Raw genomic sequence first — 25,403 nt, 5'->3', positions numbered from 1 at the left:
AAGTAGCTATTTATTTGGTTGTTTATTTAATGCCTTTCTTCCCCACTAGATGGTAAACTACCTGAGAACAAGGTTTACTTCATTTTGTTCACAGGTGATTTTGGCACCTAACTGGGTACCAGACACATAGCAAGTGATCTCCGAAAACCCACCGAAAGACATGATGAATGCACAAATGAGTCACGTAGCACACCGGCCTGAACCCCAGACGCCAGCCAGGGAAGCCAGATCAGAGCCTACCTCCTGAGAGAGGGAATGACAAGGTCCAGGAAGGAAAATGTGGACCCCAAATAAAAGGACCCCAGTTCTGATGGTGCTCCAGCCCGTGGGAGAGATGAAATAACGAGGGAGGCTTTGTGCACGCTTGACTCCTGATGTGAGAAGCCAACCAAGGTCCAGACTGCATCTGCTACAGGTCAGGGGGATCTTGGTACGGCACCCGGTTTGATGAGCATTGGCTCAGGAACCAGACAGCGAAAAGAAAGGAGGTAGAACAAGTTTAACAGCTGCAGCAGAGCAGGTTCCTGTCCTCAGTCTGTTAGGAACTGGGCCACAGAGCTCAGCTGCCTCCTCCTTGTCCTCCCTATGCCGTGGAAAAATTGTCTTCCATGAAACTTAGGAAGGGGTGTGGCAGGGAGGGCACACAGAAGGAGGTGAGTGGTGGGAGATTGGCAGATGAGGGGCAGATGAGCAAGCGAAGCTTCATCTGTATTTATAGCCGCTCCCCTCCCCACCCCTTGCACCACTGCCTGAGCTCCTCCTCCCTCCACCCCAACCCCCAACCTCAACCCCACTGCACCCCATGAAAAAATGGTCTTCCATGAAACCGGTCCCTGGTGCCAAAAATGTTGGGGACTGCTGCATATGCTTCCACTATCCATCTGCCTGTAAGTTAGAAACAACCTATGTCATTTCATGTATATATGCATCTATTTTAAAAATCACTTGAGCAAATCCAGAAAAGTAAGTACGACCCATTGCATTGATCTGTCCTGACAGCTTCCACAACAGTATATGGATGCCAAGGTCAAAAGTGACTGGTCCTAGATGCAGCTTTTCAGGGTCATCGGGAAGCAAAGCTGATTCTCTCACCAGAACCCCATGCGCTTGCTGTTCCCTCGCTTGGTGAAACAGCGACAGTCAGAGAAATGCAACTTTGAAAATCTGAGAATTCCAGGATTACAGACTGAAATTAAGCAAAAGGGCAAAACTAAAAGTCCCACCTTCAGCCAAAAAGGCAGAATGATTAGGTAAGGGAAGAAGAGGCTTTGTAAAGGAGGAATACTTAGAGGGGGGTTTCAGTTAGGTTTTGGGGCTGCAAGAAACAAACTCACAGGCTAGGAAAAAGATGACACTTCAACCCTGCCATTTGATTTGGTTTGGTTTTATTCCTCCAATGTGACCTCAAGAACATGTTGACAGGCTCATGCCTGTAATCCTAGCACTCCGGGAGGCCGAGGTGAAAGGATTGCTTGAACTAAGGAGTTCAAGACCAGCCTGAGCAAGAGCATGACCCCATCTCTACTAAAAACAGAAAGAAATTAGCCTAGCATGGTGGCGTATGCCAGTAGTCCCAGCTACTTGGGAGGCTGAGGCAGGAGGATTGCTTGAGCCAGGAGTTTGAGGTTACAGTGAACTATGATGATGCCACTGCACTGTAGCCAGGGCAACAGAGTGGGACTCTGTCTCAAAAAAAAAAAAAAAAAAGAACATGTTGACTTTGTATTTGCGAATGTAAACATTTCAATCAGAGTAACATCAACATCAATAACTTTTCATTGAGAAACAATTTTGCAGAGCAAACTCATGTTGATTCAGTGTATCTCTGGTTTTTAGCAGTTTCCTTATGATGTGTCCAAGTGTGGTTTTCTTTGTTTTTATCTTGCTTGGAGTTTGCTGAGCCTCTTGAATCTATGGGTTCATCAGTTTTTGGAACAAACTGAACAATTATCTCTCCAAATAATGCCGTTTCCTTGTTGTCTGTCTCCTATCCTTTTGAGACTCTACACATATGTTAGAACATTTTACTACATCCCATAACTCTCTTTTGTTCTGTTCAGTTCTTTCAATTTTCTTTTTCTTTCTGTGATTCAGTTTTACTATTTTCTTTGGGCCTGTCTCTGAGTATACTGACCCTGTATTCTGCTGTATCCAGGCCAAGTATACGTTAAACCTGTTCAATGAGTTCTTAATACCAGATATAATATTTTTAAGTTGTATAATATCTGGTTCATTCTTTTACACAGATTTGAATCCTTAGTTGGCCTTCTCCGTCTTTTCATTCTTTTTATGTCTTTTCCTGCATTTTATTTAACACATTTGTAATAGTTATTTTAAAGTCTTTGAGCTTTTAAACTTCAACGTTCGGATCATCTATGGGTTTGCTTCCATTGCTCATTTTTCTCTTGAGTTTTAGTCATGTTTTCTACGCCTTCATATCTCTCGTAATATTTTATTGGATGGTAAACTTTATGTGTAGAAGAATCCTAGAGACTGCTGTCTATGTTATTGCCCCCAGAGGGTTTATGCTTTCTCCTGAAAAGCAGACAGGGAGAGGGGACTATCTAATCACCTCAATGCAACCAGAAATTGAACAGGCTTGGAGCTAGATTGCAACTTCAGTTAGACTCAGCATGCCAAGTAACAGGTGTCTCAAGGACAGTTGTGTGTTTGTCATGGGCTCTTCCAACTCAAGGGTTTTCCGGGCACTTTGAGGCAGTGAGAAGTGTCACACTGCTGTCCAGCCCAGCCTCTTGGTCTCTTAGCACCACCCCTCCCTGAGAACTCTGCAAATGCCCTCTGGGAAAACCAGATAAGGCATTGGATGATCCTCTAGACCCCAGGCTGTCAGTTTCCTCTTCAGCTTTGTCTTTTCCCCATAGAGTCCCTCTGTCTGGCCAAGCCAGGCTGATCCTCAGTCTGTGACCACACTTGAAATTACCCCCAGGAAATAGAATAGTCAGTGCTCTCAGCTTCCCTGGGAAGGGAGCTTCCCTTTGAAATTTTAATTTATCTCATAACTTTTTGCTTCCTACTTCGCCAATGTCCTTAAAAATACAATTTTTGTAACTCATCCCATTTTTCCTAATTATTGCTGCAGAAACCGACAGCCTGTGCAACCCTCTATTCAGAAGCAGAAGTTCTCATTATTCCAAATTAATTCTGCAAATAATATTCTACAGAGAATAGTCAAGCTTTCCCCAGTGTTTTTGCCATTTCATTCTTATTTTACTGACATGATTTTCATCTAGTTCAATTTTTTCCCATGTAAATTTACAACCAAGATTTGATTTATTGATCAGCTTCTTTGACCATACGAAATGCCATCATTCATATCATCTGCCATTGTGAGTTTTCACCTGTGACCGAGTTTAGTTTTACCAATTCAAATTTTGCATATCTAAACTTTGTCGAAAAGATGCCATTCTTCAGTCAAGTTTTAGACTCCAGTACATTTTAGGAAGCATAGTTTCAGATACTATCACTTTCCTTTCCTCTTGACTATTTTTACCAGTAATGTCCATTACAAACTCAGTAAAAGACTAATGATCTGTACTTAAGTCTTATCTAATCTCTAAAAGAACTGTGTGTGATTCTCCTTTGATAATCCAGAATTTTTCAGTCCTTATTGGCCTATTCGGTGTGAACTGTGAATTGGTCTGCTGGATTTTTGATGAATTTCTGCCAAGACTCTAATTCATATAGTAACAATGACTAGTGTTGGCAGTGAGTGCAAAGAGAAAAATGATGAAATGGAGGGGGTAGGCTTGTCAAGGTAAGATCAACATGCCTTGCATCACGACCAGCACACAAAGACCTTGGTGACTGCAACAGTTCTAAGAACTGGCATTTGACCCCATCTCAACTTGCTGTGTCCTCGCTCCTGTCTGTGCCTCCTCTCAGAAAAAACTTCCTCTGCTTGGTCGCAGTGGTTCTACTCACAGCCTCGTACCTCTCAGAGTTCATTTATGGCTACCCTGGCCCCCTGTGTCATGGCCTTCCAGTCTCAGTTTCTTCCATTAATCCCCTCATCACTTTTGGTATTATGTCTGGGTTCAAGTTCCAGGGAGAACTTGAGTTCTCGCAGCCCAGCATAGTTGGAAGGTTACAGAGGCCTTAGTTCAGGGACTCCTGTTCAGGAATCTCTCCAACCTAGTGTTTCTCCAAGTGTAATCTGCTGCTCACCCTCAAATCTGAGTATCGCCTTTCCATATTCCATGGCCCTAGGTCTTTCCCTGGACTACCCTTCCTCCCCTAGCCATAGGAAAACCAGGCAAGAGGCTGCCACGACTCCCTGCAGCCCTTTCCTCACCCTATACCATGGGAAACTACCCTAGAGTAGCTCACAAAGTTCCTGTATCAGACCAGTGTGGGTTCAAATCCCAATTCCGCCACCTATAAACTGATCCCGAGTGAGTTCCTAAATCCTGAGGTGTTTTTTTTTCCCTGATCTGTAAAATAAGAGAATCATATCTACCTCACAGAAAGAAATGGCATATATAAAGACTTTGGTGCAGAAAAAGTATTCAACAAATATTAGTTTTTATCCTTCTAAGAGGAATCCTGTGGCATCACCTCTGTACACAGAGAGCATAGCAGAATTAATAACATGTGGCCAAACCCAAGCAAAACACATGAGATGAACCCAGGAAATACATGAATCGATTTGCCAGCAAGAGACGTTGTTATTTTTTCTCCCTGCCAAGCCTGATTTTCCCAGAGACATTGCATTTCTTTGGATAACTCTGCAACCACTCAATCCAGATATAGTCTCTCAGGCAGGCAGCATGTTTACAGTCAAAAAGGCTCACTTCCACTTCAAGTTTCCAGTCCCCTGCTGCTACTTTCTGCAAACTAAATTAATTAGTTGCAACTAACATTTGTTCAATCTTATGCAGCAATGGGAGACTGAAGGAAACGGGCTCTTGTAAATTAAAAACATTTCAAAATATTGTCTTCTCCCAAGAAAACATTTCTTTTTAAAAAAAAAAATTAACACTCCATTTGGATAACTTTAAAGTTTCAAAAGAAAACAAACAAGGAAGTTCCAAATTTCACTGTTTCGTTGCCATCCATCATCCCTGCCACCATTCTTATTACCTGAAGCATTGTCATCCTCTTAGTAGACATGCAAGAGACAGTCTACCTGTCTCCTTTGCGATGCTTAGGTAACTATATCACATATGGTCCTGGTGTGAAAATTCCAGCCACACACCCCCTCGGTCAACAGATTAAGATGTGTCTAAACCCTAAGTGGTAACATTGTCTTGGAAAATTAGAAGCTCAAGTGCCACACTGAAGGCAATAATGTGTTGCAAGAGGATAGTCAATTCTTATTTCTCTTATGGATTTAGTTGTTTCACTACCAAGACATAATTACATTGGCTAAGATGGAAGAATAGGAAGAGTGGCCAGGAAATGTCCTTATCCCAACAGATTAGTCCAGGGAATTCAGATTGGGGCATTCTGTTGGCCTGGGTAACGGCCACCAGTTGTGTATGTGCAATCCATAGGGGAAAGGTCCTCCAATCACCAATGAGTGTGAGAGAACACCCTGCTTGCTGCCCTTCCACCAGCTGCCATGAGTTTGTAAAGTGCTTCGTGATCTAAAGGGATGGATCATATAAATGGTATCTGCTCTATCTGTAGTGCAAGACGGGTGAGGCGCTCTGTACAGTTCTACGTGAATGTGAATTACTGTTGTTGTTGTTACTCTTGTTATGGATCATGTAGCAGAAAGAACTTTGAGCCTGGAGTAAAGTGGCCTGAGTCCTAATCACAGCTCTGCTCTTAAACTGATCAAGTCACTTCCTCGGAGTACATAAGAGAGTACACAGTGACAAAGTGAAAGGCCCAGCATTTGGGGGTGTTTCAACAGGCTCCGTGAGGCTCCAGTAGACTGGCTGTGGTTGTGTGGAGTTATCACACAATACTACGACACCTTTGCTCTGGTTGTACACTGGGGTCTTCTCATCTCTTCCTGTGCGCTGATAATAATTTCAATATTCAAAAGTGTGTCACAAATACAGCCTGAGGATCACTGGTTGAGTCATGGGGTGGAGAAGGGAGAAAAATGAGAAACTTAAAATGCAGAAATTAAACTCCAGATCGCTAATTCAGTACCTTTAACTTCTAAGGAATGTAAGGGTATGAATGTTTTCAGAGATTCCTCTCAATCTCTGATACTGATGATAGACACGAGAAAATCAAATCAAAGCCAGTATGGCAATTGAAAAATAAAACTTGGTTTAATTTTGCATAAATAATCATTATTTATGTAAAAATATAGCCACTTGTGCATTTGTGATACACATATATTCATATCATATATCCTATATATGTAGGTATCTGAACAAAGATGTATATGTATACATGCATGTGTGAGTATATACACATAGAGACAGACAGAAAGAGACAGAACACATGCAACTGGTTGCCTATTAGTTACCAATTGCCCTTCTCTTTGCTAAAATAATGTGGATTTTGTCAAGAATAGCAATACGTCCAACTGAAAAAAAAACATTTGCAGCATTACTTGCAGATAGGACCGGCTCTTTTTCTAACTGCTAACCCACGAAATGCAAGCAGAGGTTGAGGGATGGAGCTTTTAGGGAAGCACGCTGAAAACAGGGGTAAGTGAGTGGGCAAGCCCAGTTTGCCCACTGCCTTCCCACTTCCCTGTGCCGGGATGCTGTACGCGTGGGGGGTCAGTACGCTTATGATAACGAAGTGAGAAATCCACGCCACGGAGGGCTAAGGGAAAAGGCAGACAGAGGCCAGATCTCCGCTCTTACCAAGATTTGCCAAATCACCTTTGGCAAATCTCCATAGTCCTCATAATAGGAGAAAAATAAAACCTTTCATTTTTTTTTTTTTAAGCCACTGTTTAGGAGTCTCGGTCTCAGCAGTCAAATATAATTCCTAACTGATGCAAGAGGAACATCGATCCTCACTCTCAAGGCATTTGTAGTTTTACTGACAAGACAAGGTGGGCATTTATGTTAGACCTGATTAAAAAGCATAAACTCGTATATGATTGAGTGCGTATACAAATAGTGCAACCTCTAAATGCTACAGGAGTGCAAAAGACAGAAAGCAGAGTATGGACTAGAGTTTTTGAAAAACAATTTTTATGATGTGGGAAGGACGTGGGCTGGTGGTCCTAAAGCTTAGGGAGAAAGTAATAACTAGAGATCTAGGGAGCTCTTGTTATTAATATCCAGGCAAGGAAAGCAGCAGGAATTCAGTCACAAAGGGGAAAAAAGCATAATTTGCTGAACCAGGAGGAGGGATCCAGACTGTAGGGTAGCTGAAGACAGGTTTGAATGGGTGGCATGAGACTAGGTGACAGTAGCCTTGAAAATCCAGCTATGGAATTTGGATTTATGGGCAGTGAGTCCCATCATTGGTGTATCATCAATTTTTCATGTCTTCTTCTGGCCCCTTGGCTACTGTCTAGTCTCATGTTTTTAATTGTCAATAAGACAGTTCCACCAGACATCCCAACTGATCCCAGATTGAATCTGTCTAAAAACAGACCTCATCATTTTCCTTCATCAAGAAATCAGTGGTGCTACTAACCATCCATCCTTCTAGCATAGAAATGTTGGAGTTATCTTTGACTTATTTTTTCCTTCTCCAATCCCTATAATCCAATGCCATCTAGTCCCATCCTTCCCTCCAAATGTCTCTTTAATTCATTTCTCTTTCTACATTTCCATCATCACCACCTAATGGTTTTGTTTTAACTCTTTTCTCCCATAAGAGCTCCCTAACAAATCTCTCCTCCAATAACCTCTCCCTGTTGTAGTCATCACTACCAGAAAAATCTTCCTAAATTGCTATCTAAATCACATTGCCGTACCCCCACACTTCAAGAACCTAAAGTTCTCTACCAAGCTTGTAAGACCTTTCATATTATTGCCACCCAACCTATCTACCTTATTCCCACCACATAGGAACCTGAAACCAATGCTATAGTCATCTGGACCTCCCCAAAGACCCTACCTCACTCTGTACTCATTCCCAGTTCCTAACCACTTACAATGTCCGCTATTTTCCTTTTTGGTTGTCTAAATACCATTCATTCTTAAGATTCAGCTAACTAACCTCTTTCTCCAAGATTTTTTTTTTTTTTTTTTTTTTTTTTTGAGACAGAGTCTCACTTTGTTGCTCAGGCTAGAGTGAGTGCCGTGGCGTCAGCCTGGCTCACAGCAACCTCAATCTCCGGGGCTCAGCGATCCTCCTGCCTCAGCCTCCCAAGTAGCTGGGACTACAGGCATGCACCACCATGCCCGGCTAATTTTTTGTATATATACTTTTAGTTGGTCAATTAATTTATTTCTATTTTTGGTAGAGACGGGGTCTCGCTCAGTCTGGTTTTGAACTCCTGACCTTGAGCAATCCGCCCGCCTCGGCCTCCCAAAGTGCTAGGATTACAGGCGTGAGCCACCGCGCCCGGCTCCAAGATTTTTTTGATCAACACTGATCTCACATTTTCTCAACCCATGTCCCATTTACAGTTTATATTACACAATGTACTATTTCTAATGATTGATGCGTTTCAAGCTTGCCAGCCAGGCGGATTGTAAAAGATTGTGAAGTCCCTGAAAACTTGAACCATTTGACATCAACTCTTGGGGTTGAGGGTCCCCTGTGCAGTGCATCCTTCCTGCTCCCTTATGGAAATTGTCCAGTCTGCCAGAGCAAATCCAATTATATACCCTCCAACAGAGCTGATGCTCAACAAATATGTATTCAATTAATAATTTATTAAATTTTTCAAATACTGTATTAGGTCAATAAAAATTAAACAAATACTCGATTATTTAGTAGAAACAATTAAATGATTGAGGTTTACAGATGATGACATTATGGACATATGCCTTAGGGAGACATTCTTGTTTTTCATGAATTTCCATTAATGATGACTCTGCCATGAGAGTTTTAGACACACGAAGGCAATATAGCTCATATCAATTATAAAAACTAAAAGAAGTTCCATTCTTATATAGAATTTATTATGGTGTAATGACCACTGATTACAGTTTGGTTAATCCTCATTCATGGACAGATTTGCCTTGAATTGCTGGACTATTAACTATACGATTGTTCAAAGGGCAATGATTATTTCTAGCTCAAAATAGAGAGGTATAGAACTGGACCAGCTGTGCCCATCCGAAATTCCTAATGGATTCTGAAAACTCATATCGTCCCTGTTCATTTATCAGGTCCACTCCATATTATTGTTATTATCCCTTTTGATTCAAAGGAAACAGTTCCATTAACAGACACAAAGAGAGTGCTTATTTAAAGACGAATTTGAGCAAGAAGAATTGTATCCTTAAAGAAATAATATTCATAATCTTATAAATAATTGATACCTTTGCTAATTTTGCAAAAACAAAACCAAGCATTCAATCTATATATACACACATACATATATATTCGGATATTTATTATTACTAAATCAATTGCATTGCTTTGTTTTAATAGGTCATATGATACATCAGAAAAAAACTCTAATGTGTTTTTAAAATTTTCCTTTTACCTTGACATCACTAAATGATTGGGAGTATTCACCATTAAGTTCTTTAATGACAACATCCTTTTCTCTTACAAATGGCTTTGAAGTCGTCTACCGCCTATTACAAGTATTTGGATAATTCCCCAGCGCAGTTGGGCAGGAAGCCAACACAAGCCACCAGGTGCCAATATTACACCTGACAAATTAGCCACACGACTGGAAAAGGGTGGGTCCATCCTCCTGTTTGAGGTTCATTTCCTCTCATTTTCCCATGAACAGGAAGTCATTGGAATGGGGAAAAAATTTTTTTCCTTAAAGACCCGTATGACCAAAGGTCTGAACTTGTTAACTCCTTGCTAACAAACAACTTGGAAGCAAGTTCAAACTAATCACAAGACTTTATTTACATTGACTTGTTTAACCCTGCTGATGGCCTGGGTTCCAGGATGTGGCGATTTATTTAACACTGAGAATGTTCATGGGGTAGAGGGGAAAGTGCCATTGGATGTCATGTGGAATATGACATCTGACATAGGAGGCAGAGAGCTACCACAACCCGTGCACAAACCTTGGGAACCTAACCACTGAAGGGTTGCTGATAAGATATGACCAACGCCACAGTTTAGGGCCAGAACCCTATTTACCCCACCCAATTCAACAAAAATTAATTTGAAGAATTTAATCATAATTGACTGAGGTTCCATAAAATACTGTATTATATTTATTAATATATAATATTTCATTCAATTAAATCCTCTAGTGACTTGTATTAATAACTACCTGCTAAAGATCAGTTATAAAGCTTGATGAGTATTAAATAAGCATAACAAAGGAATGTTTTCTAACTGAAAAGTAATCCAAAGAATAGAGCTATATACTTACACCTATCTTAACTCCATCCCAAGAGATAACTACTATGATATGGTATATTTGTAATGCATGAATAATTGTTAAAATTTATATGCACATGCTTTTTTTAAAGTATTACAAAAATGATGTACTATAATGTACAATGTTCTACAATTTGCATTTTTTCACCTAACAACATATTACTGACATCTGTCCTTGACAGTCTATATAGTATATTCATTCACTTTAACTATGTCCAATAAATGCCCTTAATTTTTTTCCAATCTGATAGGTAGAAAACAGCAATGCATGTGTTCTTTTATTTTACATTTCTTTTACCACTAATGATGTGGAACATATTTTTCAAATGTTTGCTAGACATTTGCATTTCTTCTGAGAGTTGCTTATTTTATATTTTTTGCCCATTTTTTAAGCTGAGTGAGTTATAGTTTTCTCATTAATTATAGGCACTCTTTCAATAATAGATAGTAACCCTTTTTTCTGTAATGTATAATTCAAATATTTTGTCCCAATCTGTCATTTCTCCTTTGACTTTTTTTTTTATGATTTTTTTAATGAAGTCAAATCTGTCAGATTTTCCTTCGTGGCTTCTGGATTTCTCACCTTGCTTACAAAGACCTTCTAACCCAAGATTATTTTTTTTTAATCATTTATATTTACTTTTTATACTGATATAGATTTGATTTTTATGTTTAGAGCTTTATTCCATCTGGAATTTACTTTTGTGTATAGTGTGAATCCAGATGGAAGGCCAGTTGCCCAATACTATTTACTGCTTAGCCACTCATTTGAAATGCCTCCATATTATCTGTTAAATTCCTCTATATTCTTGTGTCTGCGTGTGGACTCTCATCTTTTTGGTTAGTTGATTTCTCTATTTTTATACTTGCATGTTAAATTGCATAAGATGTACAATTTGTTTTGATAGCTATTAGGACAAGTCTCTACTCATTTTAAAATTTTTCGTTGGTTTTTCATAACTATCGTCATGTGTTTTCCTTTCAAATGAACTTTAGAATAAGCCTTTCAAGTTCCATTCAAAATATCAGTTTGAATGGGTAGCATGCATTCGCATTTCAGTTTGAATAGGTAGTATGCATTGCATTTCAATTTACGGAAAAACTAAGTGAAATGTTACATCTTGATTTCACCTGATTTAAAGCTCAATTAATGTTTTACAGAATAAAAGAATATATTTTGCAATGCTTTTAAAAATTGAACCGTTGTAATAAATGCAATATATTGTCATTATCCTTGCTATATCATATCAATAGTTCCAGGGTATAAAAATTGAAACGCTTCTTTTTGATTGGCTGCTTGATCAACAAAACAATAGCATATTCTGTGTTAGGAAACTAGAGCACATGTTATTAGAATACAGAGATGTCTACAGCATGGTCTTTGTCCTTGGAAACTTATAACCTAGCTAAGAAGATAAGATATATATATATATGTCATCAGAAATATATATATAAGGCACGCATATATGAAGCATATTGATATATGCATATTGATACAAGGAAGCTTATATTAAGAATCAAATAAGTTACTTTAGATAATAAGAGCGCTAAGAGTTCAAAGGCAAGAGATGCAAGGTAGAGAACTCAGAGGCAGTTCACTCTCTCATTTTACAGAAGAGATCATTAAGCCTCGAAAGGTGAAGTCATAGAGTTAAATAGTAATAGAAAAACATCAGGTCTGCTGGTTACCATTCCTGCCACCTGTCTATTGCATCAAGTAAAACTCACATTTGTAACTGTCAGTACCCACAAATGAGATTCCCAAAATCAGTTTTAAAAAGGGGGAAAAAATTTGCATTCAAACAACTCTATTACAGGGATTTCTTTTGATCTGTATGACATCAAATGCCAGATATTAATGATGTTCCACTTTTCAATCAGTGGTGTTGACATTAGAACACATAGCCCATATCTAGGTAATCAAATGCGAGGGATTTTTTTTTTGCCCCTTTAGGCAATTCATCCCCTTGTCATATTTTAAAGCCCTCAGGTAATAAACCCTAAGACCTACAGGAATCTTTACACCTGTGGAAAAGAGATTTCTAAAACCCAACATCAAATCCACTTTTGATTTTCCCTTGAATTTGTTTCTGTCAATGTTAGGCAGGTAACACATTTCAGCTTTTGAGCCATGAAGTGATCTTTTTTTAGAAAAAAAAAAATTGCACTCACAGCTCTAATCTTATATTTCCATGCATATTGAGTTAAATGTTGTAAAACTATCAATTCTGTCAAAACCTAGCAAAGAGAAAACAAGACACCATGCAATCTTAATGTCCAAACTGACTAGTGATTATCAGAAATTAAATGTGCAGGAATTCCAAATCTTTTTTGATTTGAGATGTCTAGATAACTTTTGTTTTTCCATAATTGTATGAGGTTTCTACATAGTATTTAAGAATCAATTATATTGCAATTGATGTAATTAACTCTAATAATCCATTAAAAGTCAGTAGGAGGGCTATTCAAGTCAATAGAAAAGAAGGAGTATATTATGAAGGTGTTATTAACCTATACAGAATTTTACCAGACATTTTCTTTTCTTACATAATAAATACACAGTGGTTAGGAAGGCTGTCATTATAATTTAATGTGAACAATAGTCCATCACTTCTTTTCCTGTGCAACCCTTAACTAATTCCATGTACCATGCACAAGTAAAATGAAACCTTCTCTAATCAGGGTACAGCCATATCAATCATCTATTACTCCGTGATTAAAGAAGAGGTCCTTTCCCAGCTAAGTGGAAGAGAATTGGGGACCAGCAGAAGTTTCAGGCCCACCTTCTCTTTCAGCTGACAAGTCTCGGTTTCTGATGGCTGTCTGTACTTTGCAATTAATCAAAGAATAAACAGCCATCCAGAAAGTTCTGTGCAGAATACTCTGGTGATCACTAAATTGCTGCTGCAAGTGTGGCTGCATGCTCCCTGGAGCATCAAGTGAACTCTGGAGCATTCTGATCTTCAAATCAAGTGAGACACAAACGACTCACCTTCACAGCATTCCATGCATCTACACCACTTCCTCAAGAACCTCATTTGCCTCTAGCTGTGAAACTCATAGACATCTAAAACAGACCACATCAGAGCTAGTGTGGCCATCACTGGGACTCCAGGGCACAGATCAAGTTGAAGGGTCTCAGCTTGTTTCTCATTCCTTCTCCATTGTTCCCAGTAATATGAGATGGGAAGAAAAATCAAGAGAATACAGTTTACATCTCACATCACCAGACAAACAGATTCTCCTTCTTTGAAAGGACCCTCACCTCTCCCCAGTTCCCTTTTCCAATGTGATAATGAACAAAAATGTTGTATTCTAACATTTGCATAAAAGGATAGTTCCTTATGGTCTCAGCCACTTATCCTACTTCATTAGGAATGCAGACTGCTCTAGCTTCTGCTGGCTTCATGTATGTATCATGGTAACTGCCCCCAGCTATGTGGATAGTAGGCATGATCAGAAATAGCACCGATGGCACAAAGAACAGCTACACCTACAAAGGTATGGAGCCACAGGTGTCGTGGGGGAAGAAAACACCACACCTGGACTCAGAAGCCCAAGGATAGGTACAGGCCCTGCCACACCCTGGCTATATGATCCAAAGAATGTCACTCCTCTGTCTCCCACTCTGTACACTGGGCAGAGAAAGAACACACATCATCAGCCTCTTATTAAATCAGGATTAAATTAGACAAACATGTGAAATAAACTTTACAAATCATAAATCCTGACATAGATATGAGGTTGTGTTTATGCTTATGTGGCTCTGTTCAAAGTACTGATGACTTTTCATAGCCAAGGGGAGAAAGGATAAAGTGGTAATTCTCAAACTTTGGTGCATGTAAGATTCATCTCAGGTCTTATTTCGAAGGACACTTGCCTGTTTCCCAGGTGATTCTGATTTGAGCTATAGGCTGCGAGACGCTGGGATAAGGGATTGGCAGAGAATGGATTTCCATTCATTCATCAGATATTTTAAGTACTAGGAAGCCTTAGAGGATACAAATAATTACAAGATACTGCTCAGATGTCAAGCAACTTCAGCTCTATGTGTAGAGGGAAGACAAGCTTCCAGAAATAGATAAAATATAAGGCTCTGTGTGTCAAAGCAGAAAAAGCAGCCTGTAAATGACATCTCTTCTAGTTTCCCCCTTGAACCAGAAACTAGAAGAGGTTCCATATTCCCTGGAAGGAAATTCTGGTTCTCTCTTACTCCCGGATAAAGTAACATTGTCAGTGACCTGTTGGGCATGAACTTTACTCCTAGGCCCCAAGAGTCAAGGTGAGGCAGAGAAGTCTCTGCCAGGAATCAGGTTGGCAGTCTGCATCCCATCACCTCTCCTGGAAAACCAGGAGAAGGGACCGTGAAGGGACATCATCCCTCGCTCAAAAGGTTCATCTCCAGTATTGAACAGAGAATGCTTTGCATTCTGGAGAACTCCTGTTTCATGTGCTACCGGCAAAGACGGAACAAACCAACCACAGGCGTGGGCAGCCACGGTGACTAGAATATGAGACTTACCCTCTGAAGGTTCCACTTTGAATCTCCTCCCTAAGGCCAGTCCCCGAGAGAGCATTTGGGCACAGCAAAGCAGTGGCTTCAAAGTCACGGTAGCTTTCTATGGGCCTGGGAGGAGATAGAGAATGTCCCCTTCCTTTTTTCTGAGACTCCCACTGTCCCTTTGTGCGGGTCCCAAGAACACAGAGAAAAGAGACCTGGTCCAAGAGTCAAGAGGCCTGGGTTGGCGTTCTGCCCCCACCAGTAACAAGCCAGGACACCATCTCTCTCGCTTTGGCCACCTCCGTTTCCGAAGAGGAAAATTCAGGAGGCTACCCCAGCTACTTCACAGGGTTCTCATGGAGGCTAGATGAAAAACTCCTTTGAAAAAGTAAAAAAAAAAAAAAAAAAAAAAGTGCCCTAAAATACAAGAAATTAATATTACACCCCAAGGTCTAATTTTCAACCTTCGAGTTATCTGATTTGATTATAAACATTGTCCCCCAATTCACTATCAAAAATAACTTTGGCTGCTTTGCTTTGAAAATAGAGGCTGGTCCCCTGATAATGTCACCACCTCTGATTCCTTTGCAGATAAAGACCTGCCAGACTGGGTCTCTGGGCCTATTGAATTCTCTCCGCCTCCGGTAGGATGTCACGCCCCAGGCCCCAGCCTCAACCTGCCCACACTGATCTGGAGGTACCCAAGAACATCTGACCCCCATCGCATTCATGTGACACCTTTGTTCAAGCGCTAAATTCACTTGAGAGAAGAAAAAAAAAAACACACCCCAACCAGGAAATACATCTTTTACAGCTATTTCACGTGGAGCTGGAATCTCGCTTTAAAGAACATTCTTGTGGCATTTCCAGTTCTTTTCCTTTCAGGACTGCAAACAGGACTAGCCCGTCCAAAGGGAAACTACTCCCCAGCAGAGCCGTTCTTCAAAGGGGACTTCTTCGGGCAGGAAAAGGGAATGTCTGATACGGGGGCTGAATAAACAGACTCTCGGAGCTGAGAGCCAGATTGGAAAACCAGGCCCTGTGACCCACGGTGCAGCCGCCGGCCACGGGCCACGTGTGCACTGTGTCCCTGTCCTCCCTGCCCCTCTGTCTCTCTCTCTCTCTCTTTTGCTTCCATTCTGTCTCTTCATCACCAACTGCCTACGTGTTCCTAGGTATATAAATAACCATTGTTTGTATTATTACCTGAATAACTTAATAGGCTCCAAAGTTTCCAAAGCCCACTTTTTTTTGTCTTTTCCTTTTTTATTTAACTTCATAATTTTACGGGTATACATGGGTTTTGGTGACATAATTTGCTTTTGTATAGTTTGAGTCGAAGTTGTAAGTGTGCCCTTCAGCCAGGTAGTGTGCATTGTACCCGTTAGGTGTGAATGTACCCATCCCCTGCTTCCCCTCCCACTACTTGATTTCCCCTGAATTTTACTTCCATATGTGCACGTTAAGTGTTGTCGATTCGTTCTAATTTAGGATTGAGTACATGTGGTGTTTGGTTTTCCATTTGTGCAATACTTTCACTGACAAGAATGCCCTCCACTTCTATCTAGGTTATTACATGAGATACTAGACTTCCATTTATTTTATTTTATGGGTGAGTAGTGCTCCATGGTATACATATACCATGATTTATTAATCCACTCATGTATTGATGGGCACTTGGATTGATTCCACATCTTTGCAATTGTGAATTGCGCTGCTATAAACACTCGAGTGCAAGTGGCTTTTTAATAAAATGTCTTTTTTTTTCCCCTTTGGGTAGTAGTGGGATTGCTGGATCAAATGGTAGGTGTACTTTTAGTTCTTTGAGGTGTCTCCATACTACAAAGCCCACTTTGGAATCACAGATTGGTTCAATCATCCCCACTCACGCCTCTGTCTCTCAACATTCACAGGTCTCCACGGCCGTCAACCTTCCTCAAAAAGTAGCTCCTTTTCAAAGCAGAACAGATGAGTCACACATACAATGTTGCAAGCCCTTGGATGGGTGGCTGATAGAATCCTAGAGTTTGATGGAAACTCCAAAGGTCATTTTTTTTCCCCCAGGAAAAACCATAAATTTACTCTCTCAGAAAGATAATTGTCTACCCTGGACTTTTTGAAAGTCCAGCCCCATTTAAAACTCTCTTCAGTGGTTCACACTCTATAGAAGAAGTAATTCCAAACAGCTAACCCCAACTTTTACTAGCATTAGTTTTTCTACTTGAATAGCTGGTCAAACACAAAATTACAAACCACAGGTCATAGCAGGGCTTAGGCTTAGAAATTGGAATTTGTCTTTTGCATACTAGAAAATTTGGGGTTTTCTCTTAAATTTTAAACAATTATACCAGTAAATGTTGTAGTTATTCAGTATGTATATATCCATACATAGCCACATGGACAAAGGCAAATCTCTGTAAATTTCTTACCTCAAACCTTTAATCCCATCAGGATATTTTTCCCAAATATCCAAAACTTAGGCAGAGGATCCGACTCTCACCACTCTTCTTAATGGCTAAACTTATTTTTTTTTTTTTTAGATATTTCTTTGAGGAATAAACTTGCATAATGAATGTCCTTGGGAAAAGGTTATAAAATTCTCTAGCAACTGATTTAAAAATAAATATCAGCTCTGGAATTTACTTAGCTTCTATCCATAACTGGCTGCTTGCTCATTTCATTATTGTACTTTGTGACTATCTCATATAAAATACCTCTTTAACTGGATCTACAAACCTTACGTTCCAATAGAAACAATAACAAAGAGTCAAAATAAAGAAAACGATTAAGTAAATAACTGGCCACTAAGGATCTCTGAGACATAAAGCATTTTTAATTTTTTCCCTATAATAAGTGCTTAACCTCAACTCTTCAGTCTCAGCCCACATTCCCATCAATATTTATGAATAGAAAGTTGTCTTTTAAAAGACCATTTGAGCCCCATTCTATGAGCCACATTTTCAGAATGTCCATTCTGAATATTTGTCAGTAATTACTATGGAGTAATCACAAGGACAATTCAATAGTCCTTGTGGTCATTACCCACCACAAACGTCAAGATTATCCATGAATGATACATTTACTTTAGTATTTTCTTAGAGCTGTGGATGTCCATTTTGGGGGGGGGGGGAAGGAATTCTAATACACCACTCAGATGCTCTCTGAATATTTGGTAATATCTTATCAACAAATAGATTTTTCATTATTTAACTGATTTCTATACAGGCACCACCATCAATTAATTGCCTGTCAAATTAAGAAGAATAAAGATCAGTGACTATTTTTAACCAGTAGGCCTCTAAAATGCACCTCTTGTCCATTTGACGTGTATAGATTAGGTTGTCCATTGTGCAACCATTGGCACAAACATCACCTTAGACATGCAAAAGGGACAAGGTGGGAGACATTCATTTCAGTTACCTTTGCCCGGGCTTTATTTGTTCTGCAGATAAAACACTTTTGACTTCTTTACCCAACCAGTCATCTTGCACAAACAGTAAACTCCCTCAAAACTTTCTGTTCCCGTGGGACCCTTGAGAAAACAAAATGAAAAAAAAAAAAAAAAACCATGATTAATATCTATTTTCTTCGGTCAACATCCTAATGTTGAGCAATTTCTTGACATCTTAAAAGGGACTGTCCTGGCATCAGATTGAGAGTTAGTGAACTCTCCATTGATCAAATAACTGGAACCAGTAATAACCGGAGTCGGAATTCTGAGGTTGCAAACACTTGTTCTGTAACCATTTCCCAAACCTTCCATAGCGTCACCAGGCCCTTATCCACATTCACCCTTTGTAAGTAGTGGTTTCTGAATTTTTAGATAACATGCCTCTATCGATAAAAACAAACTTTTGAGCACATCCAACCTGTGTATTTTTATTTATATACTAAGTGTCTATTACTCGTGTGTGTGTGTGTGCCAAAAACATATGCACCAAAAAACTCTTAATGTGAAATAAAAAATTCAAAGAAATGGGATTAATATTTTCTTTCTGCGCACCAAGGGATCATTTTGGATTCTCCATGGAGCGCAAATACCCTACTTCCAAAACCATTGCTTTAAGACTGTAGTGATCTGTCATCCTCCCAAACTCCATCACCACTTTGGCCTAATCAGAACCTGTTTTCAAGAATAGATCTGCTATCGGTCAATACCATCTTCCGTGAATAAGGGCCCATCATTACATTAATACTTCCATCAGTGTTTGCATTTTAAGCATATGTCTAATTATGAGAATACAACTTTATTTTGTGATAATGTAATATCAGAGATGTCACAGTAAATCCTGGTGTTTGGAGCACTGAAAGTTTCTCTTAGTGGCCCTGGTCTCAGACAGATTGGGAAGCTCCTTATTGATTACATATGCAGCATCTACACCAAACTTTGTAAATAAAAAAGTTTTAGAGACAGCAGATTGCTAAGAAGAGGGAAGAGAAGGGATGACATGTTGGCTAGGAAATTTTCCTGAGGCCACCCCAAGTTTCTACTTAAATTGTATGTTCATTTAAGAAGTCAGATACTGGTAGACATTACAGAGAAATAACCGAAGTCCTCCAAGCCACCCAATGGCTGATTCCCCACCAGTAAAAACTGGATAAACTCCCACAAAGTGCAATATGGAAATTCAAAGGCCTTGTAGCTTCAAGTTGAGGAGTTAGATAAAGACTTCCATAATTCAAGAAAAAAAATAATTTTTGCCCCTAATACTTGCATAGCTTAAGTACTTAAAGTTTGTCATAAATGTAAGAAAAGAATTTTCCCAGAGAAAAAGATGAGCAATACTCTAGATTGTTTTTATTTTTGTGAATATGAAGTTGAGGTTTCTTTTTTTTTTTTTAAAGGCTGTATTTTCCATTACCCATATGTATTGATCTGATTCACTGTGTAACTACAAAATATTCTGTTTAACTGTAACCTAACAAAAGGAAAATGGAGACTGGAGAGAGATGATCAGCTGTTAGAAGTGTCTCCTTGTGTATGTATATGTACCTACACACACATATTTGTATGTATGGAGAAGCTTCCACCATCTCGTTGGGCAAATCAGGTACCCATGAAAAATTATAAAATAATATATCATCAGGTAAAAAAAAAAAAACTAACATACTATAAAACATACCAAACAAGTACATGCTGGCAGAATGAAGAGTAGGATATAATCAAAATCTGATTATTAATGAATTTCCAGAGAAGGTAAGAACAGGCATTTCAGATAAATAAATTGGCATGAGAAATGGAAGGAAGTTTAATTTAGCAAATCATACCTGGGGGACACAAGAATCACTAATATAAGAAAAGGACCCATATTGGTGAAGCGTGAGACATGAAGTTAAAGTTAATGAATTGATAGAGGACAATTGATATGACAAGCCAAAATTTAGTTTTACTTAAAACATCCAGGTAAAATAAAACACCTTGTGTGTTGTTGTTGTTGTTGTTTTACTTAAAATATCCCCCATAATGTCTTTTCATGCTATGTGAGACAACATAGATATTTAGATGCAACGTAAGAAGGCACAACATGATACTAGCTTCGCGGCAGGGAACTTGACATGTGTGCCCAGGAATTCTGTCTGCTCTTGGACCTTTTCAAGCTTCGACCTTTGCTTCTGAAATGTCAAGGTATCTCTTGTGTCATCATGCACCGCCCCCCCCCAGCCCCTCGTAGCTGTACCACTGAATGAACATGAACTATGCCAAAAACGATAAGCCCTGAGAATTGCTGAACACCACCAATTCTTCTGTCAACATTCCTGTCCTGAAATCTCCTTTTACTTAACAGGTTAGCTCACCTTCCTTTAATGGCACAAGAGAGAAGAAAATGAAGGCAACTAACTGATCAATTTCTTCTCCCCAAAAGATAATTCTCAGGAGGGAAACTGATAGCACACGTCTAGTGTACCCCGCCTTGCCTGGGGTCACCGTCCTCCTTTGTAATTGCCACAAGTCGGTGCACCTGCCCACCATTAGAACTGCTCACAAGAATGGAAGCTCATCAGGGCAAAATCTGACTTTTCAGCTTCTTTTATATTCCCTATTATGAGTCAAAGGTGCTAGTTTCAGCCTCCATGCACAGCAGAAACTAACCATGCTTGTTAAGCAACAGATGAATACCTGTTTTGCTCAGACTCTGTTTTAAAGAATGCATTTTAAAAGGAATGTGTGGATGAATCAATGCATCAAGGTGATCATCAAGCTAAAGATCAGATACCCACAAATTTCATTCATTCTGGTTATTGATAAAGTCAAAATGACCAGACCACAAATGGTCAGAATAGATATTTTGCTTGTTTCATAACCAAATCGATACTGTATTGAGGTTTAGTGCTCAGCAGTTGATTGTGAAAACCATCATGTCTTACTAAAGCTAATTAAGCTAGATTTTAATTTCCATGAGGACAGGGACTGTGCCTATTATGTCAACATGTTGCCCCGAGCCCCTAGCATAGTATCTGCCACAGTAGTAGGTGCTTGTTGTAGTTTCTCATTAAGACGATCACATCAATTCTTCCCTTCCTTAAATGCACAAACCATTCCCCCCTTGTGAGGTAGAATCTCCTGGAATCTGGGTTTGCCGGTGACTGCTTTGGCAAATGGAAGGTGGAAGAAGAGACTTGCAAGGCCAGGTTTAAGAACCTTTGCAACTTCTACCTGGAGTTTTTAGAGCACTCGTGTTGTGGAAGCCAATCACAATGTAAGAAGTCTGACTACCAAGAGACCAACAAGCTCTGGGAAAGTCCAAGCTAATCAAGTAGAGAGAGAGAGAGAGAGATTCCTGACTAGCCCAGTGCCAGACATATAAGGGAAGAAGCCACTAGATGGCTTCCAGCCTCAGCTACAACCTGACTGCAACCATATGGGAAAAAACAAGCGAGAACTGCCCAGCTTGAGCCCACCAATCCCAAGAACCATGAGTGATAGTAATAAATTGTTTCATTAAGTCACTAGATTTAGGGTAGCTTATTACACATGGCAATAGATAACTGGAACAGTGTTCGGTGTTTATTGAATAAGTAAATGGATTAATAAAAGAAGCCACTTAGAATAAAGGGTTCCCAAACGAACCCAATGAAATCCATTAAGTAAATTATTTAGGTGATGTGAACAACAGTAAAGACTATCAGAAAAAATTGGACAACTCTGTAGGTAATTAAGGCCAAGAGGAAACCTGCTACAGAATAGAGAAAGTAATTTTTTGAGAGTGGAATTTTCCAAATTCACTAACCATCTTGACCGTAGTCATTAGATGATTGCTCAATGCCCTACTTCCCTTTCCACAAAGTAAACTCATGATTGTGTTTCAGCCATGATCCCAGGTACAACATAGGAGAAAACATTAACCAAGAAGAAATATGGGTAACCAGGGAAAATAGACTTCGTGGAGCCGGAATTTTCTATGAAGACTCTAACGCTCCTCTCTATGCTTTTCATTTTGTAAAATAGACTTTGGTCCAGGTAACACTGTGTAAAACAACTAAATATAGCCAAAGTTCAGGGTGGGTGGGAATGGAAAAGGGAGGCTGAACACTGGGCACTACTAGCTATTACGTCATCACATCCCCCCAATTGTCTATTATGCACATAGCACTCTTCAGCTGGGTATGGTCACCGCCTCATCATGATAAGAAGATTAATTAATGACATGATCCAAATCTTTCATTTCTTTGATGATTGCAAATAAGTCTGAGTCACCCTGCCATTATTCTTAACCACAGACACAATAGCTTTACTCGTTTTGGGTAAGGAAAATAAATATCAAGAGGATGTATTTAATCTTCCTCGGAGTTTTAACTTTGTTCCTTTTCAGATGAAATCACGCCAGGGTCTGGCCCTCCCTTTCCTGAGCATCTACTTCTTGTGGCAGAAGGGGTCCTTCCTAATGCACAAACCCCTCTACCTCCTCTCAAATACTCCCCACCCCACCCCAACATAGACCCCAAAACCCCCCATTCCCAAACGGATTCCAACTTTGTCAGAGTGCAAAGGTTGTGTTCAGAACCAAATGAATAGAATAGGGAAATGCTCTAACTCTACACAATCAAGATGATAATGTAGTTTAAAGCAAAATATACATATATGATTGACAGTCTTCATGGATCCGATAAACCAGAGTATCATCAAATCCTCCTTCTTTTGGCTGTGCAGACAGGACCCAGAGCTCAAGGTCAAGGTCCAGTTATTGGGCAAGCAGCCCTTCACAGTCACTGTGAGCAGGCTAGGAAAGAAAAAGGCTTTGGCTAGGGCAGAAGCTAGGGCAGTCATTAGGGAGAATTACCAGATTCCACAGACAGAAAATCTTCAAATCTAACTTCAACACATGGGGGCATCTTCTTTATTTCCTATTACTCCGTAGTCATTCTATTCAAATCGATTAGGGCAATTTATTAGCTGCTATTGTCTGACACTGGGGATGCAGAATTGAGTAAGAACTACCCTCAAGGAGCTTTCCAGAGAAGAGGAGTGATGGAAATATGACCATTTAACTTTCCTATGGGAAGGAAGGACTACTTGTGCCAGACATTTGTTTGTCAAAACTTTGTAAGTACCATGTCTGCCCTTTTAAGCTCCTCCCATACCACAAGGGCTAAAAGCCTGGAAACTACATTTCTGGGGTTCTCTTTCCAGTAGAGTTCTTGGTATAATCTGCCTTAGAGAGGTGTTCTTGCAATCACTGGAAGGTGGAAGACAAAAAACATTTTTTGGTTGGTGGCCCCAGGCAGGTGTGTGGGTGTTGGCAGATGGCAGACCCAGGGCTAAGTGTCAGCTTCTAGACATTCTCCTGAGAATCACCCACTCCAGGGCTACAGGCAGCTGAGATCATTCGTGGCCTAGTGATTCCATCACTGCAGATTTCCTGAAAGTTAGTGGTGACACCTCCTTTACCTTCACTCCCTGGCCATCCCAGTGAGTCTGTAAGATGTCTAGTTCCACGCATTGTCCGCCTTCCTGACTATAACACTTAGAGTATGTTAGTAAGAATAGGACAGGTATGTTTCAGCAATAAATACCCACCCACTCCCCAACTGTGAATAGTGTAGCAAAATAAAGGTTATTCCTTGTTCAGGTTGTAGGCTGGATGGCTTCCATCTTGTAGCTAGACCATCTGAAGCTCATGTCCTTCAAGATCCCTATGGAAGAAGAAGAGAGTACCTAGAGAAAGCACAAACACTCTTAACTCCCTGGACCAAAGGTGGCACAGTACTTCTGCTCACATTCCATTACAAAGTATTAGTCTCATCGCCCCAGTTAAATGGCAAGGGAGGGTGACACTACGTCTTCCTCTGTGCCGAGAGAGAGGAAATGGTATGAACACATTGCATTGTATCAGACTTCTATTTTTTTGAATTAAACATGATGGTTATATTCGGTACTAAATGCTCTGTCCTGTAACAAAATCCTAAAATATGTGGCATTGACTTTGTAGTCAAGTAGTGGTTTCTAGAAATAAATATATTAGGCTGGGTGGCTGGAGATCCATATCATGCAGTAGAAAAACACTTGACAAAACCGTTGCCTTTAGTAACTTGGCCACGTGACTCAAGCTTGTAGGTGAAAAACAACATGTGTTGGTTGGTTTGGCTGCATTTGGCAAATCAGTAGGAGAATAAAAGGATATCAGAAAATAATTAACTGTTTTTTAAGTAAAGATGAAAAGAAAAAGCACCTGCTTCTAGAGCTCCCAATTTCTGTGTTAGTCAGCTTAAGTAATGCTTGCTAATATAACAAACAATCCCAAAAAGTTCAGTGGCTTAACATATAAAAGTTTATTTCTCACTCACAAAAACTCTAATATGGTGGATATTCCTCTGAGCAGTGATTCATTGCGTGTGTGTGTTTATATATACACACACACACAATGGAATATTATTCAGCCTTTAAAAAGAAGGAAATTCTGTCATTTGTAACAACATGGATGAACCCACAGGACATTATGTTAAGAGAAACAAGACAGACACAGAAATAAAAATACTGCATACTCACACTTGTATGTGTACTCTAAAAAAGTTGAATTCAAAGAAACAAAGAGTAGAGTGGTGGTTACCAGAGAACGAGGTTAGGGGAAATGGAGAGATGTTGGTCAAAGGATACCAAAGTCTTGTTTTATATGATGAACAAGTTCTAGAGACCTAATGTACAGCACAGGGACTACAGTTAATGATATTATATTGTATATTTGAAATTTGCTAAGAGGGCAAATCTTAAGTGTTCTTGTCAGAAAAATGATAATTATGTGAAAAATGGATATATTATTTAGCTTGATTGTAGTAATCAGTTTACAGTGTATATGTACATCAAAACCTCACACCGTGCACCTTAAATATATACGATTTCAATTGGAAAAGAAATTAGTGTTCTAACTTGACATAAAATCCATGTTGAGCAAGAGCTTTTCAATTCTATGTCATTATTTAGCAAAGGGTCCCAGTAAAGTCATGGCATCATAGCATCTTTCTATGTCTGTGGATTTCTTTTTTTCCTGTT

The 25,403-nt window shown here is 39.6% G+C and overlaps 1 long non-coding RNA gene across 1 annotated transcript in view; it reads right to left on the bottom strand.

The window, feature by feature from the left end:
- Nucleotides 1-25,403, bottom strand: part of LOC105880522 (uncharacterized) — a 161,631-nt gene that overhangs the window by 113,440 nt on the left and 22,788 nt on the right. Inside the window, exon 2 of the long non-coding RNA XR_012914549.1 lies at nucleotides 18,338-18,449. This is a non-coding gene — a long non-coding RNA (uncharacterized LOC105880522). The remainder of the gene's footprint in view (nucleotides 1-18,337; nucleotides 18,450-25,403) is intronic.

Source organism: Microcebus murinus, chromosome 23, assembly GCF_040939455.1.
Source record: "Microcebus murinus isolate Inina chromosome 23, M.murinus_Inina_mat1.0, whole genome shotgun sequence".
In the NCBI taxonomy this organism is placed as follows: Eukaryota; Metazoa; Chordata; class Mammalia; order Primates; family Cheirogaleidae; genus Microcebus; species Microcebus murinus.
This window is presented reverse-complemented; position numbering and strand designations above follow the sequence as displayed.